This window comes from Phodopus roborovskii, unplaced genomic scaffold (assembly GCF_943737965.1).
Source record: "Phodopus roborovskii unplaced genomic scaffold, PHOROB, whole genome shotgun sequence".
Classification (NCBI taxonomy): Eukaryota; Metazoa; Chordata; class Mammalia; order Rodentia; family Cricetidae; genus Phodopus; species Phodopus roborovskii.
Window position 1 is genome coordinate 67,026 of NW_026126221.1, and position 1,038 is coordinate 68,063.

Here is a 1,038-nt window from a genome sequence, read left to right on the forward strand (position 1 = left end):
TTAAGTTTTCAAGTTTTGTACTGTTGGATTTGTTTCCTTCACGTGTTTGATTGGTTTTTCTTGGCTTTCCTTTTTTAAAGAGGTTTATTCATTTCTTGAATTTTCTCTTGGTCTTTTCTTCTATTTCTTCCATTTTTTGTTAGTTTTTCTTCTATTTCTTTAAAGGATTTTCTCATTTCATCTTTGAAGGCCTCTATCATTTTTATGACAATATTTTTTAAGTCATTCTCTTCTGCTTCATCTACTTTGGTGTGTTTAGGTCTAGTTGTTGTAGAGTCTGTAGATTTTGGTGATGTCATGCTTGTCTTTCTATTATTGTGTGTTTTCTTGTATTGCTATAACATATATGGAATGCTTCACGAATTTACAAGTCATCCTTGCTCAGGAGCCATACTTATCTTTTCTTTATCATTCTAATTTTAGTATATGTGCTGCTGAAGCAATCACCCTAAGTCCATTTGTATACTAAAGATAAATACTGTCCTATTACTACATGCCCCATAGATGGCTCAGTCTTCCTAAGTATCATCCACTTTCATGGGTTATTGGTCAGTCCTATGCTGGTTTCCCAGATATCAGACTGGCATGCATGAGATCCCCCTTGTTCAGCTCAGCAGATTCTGTGGGTTTCTCAAGCGTGGTGTTGACCTGTTTGCTCCTCACTCCTCCATGTCTGCAACTGGATTTCATGAGTTTTGCTAGGGTTTATCTGTGGGTGTCTGTTTCTGCTTCAATCAGCTAAAAAATGAAGGCTCTAGGATGGATATGCTGTGGTCACCTATTTCAATATCCTGGAAGGACATTAAAGGTAGCCTCTCCACTATTGCTTGTATTGTAGTTGGGTTCATCCTTTTAGATCTCTGGACATTTCTGTAGTCCTGTAGTAACAGATTTCTCCTTATCCATCATGGAAATGCAAATCAATACAACTCTGAGATCTCATCTTATTCCTGTCAGAATGGACAAAATTAAAAACACCAAAGACAGATTATCCTGGAGAGGATGTGGAGAAAGGGGCACATTCTTCCATTGTTATTT

At 37.0% G+C, this 1,038-nt stretch overlaps 1 non-coding gene across 1 annotated transcript; it reads right to left on the reverse strand.

The window, feature by feature from the left end:
* Window positions 1-340: 340 nt before the first annotated feature.
* On the reverse strand, window positions 341-447 carry LOC127218632 (U6 spliceosomal RNA). Its single transcript, XR_007834231.1, has one exon. It is a non-coding gene; the product is annotated as a U6 spliceosomal RNA (small nuclear RNA).
* Between the last annotated feature and the right edge of the window lie 591 nt (window positions 448-1,038).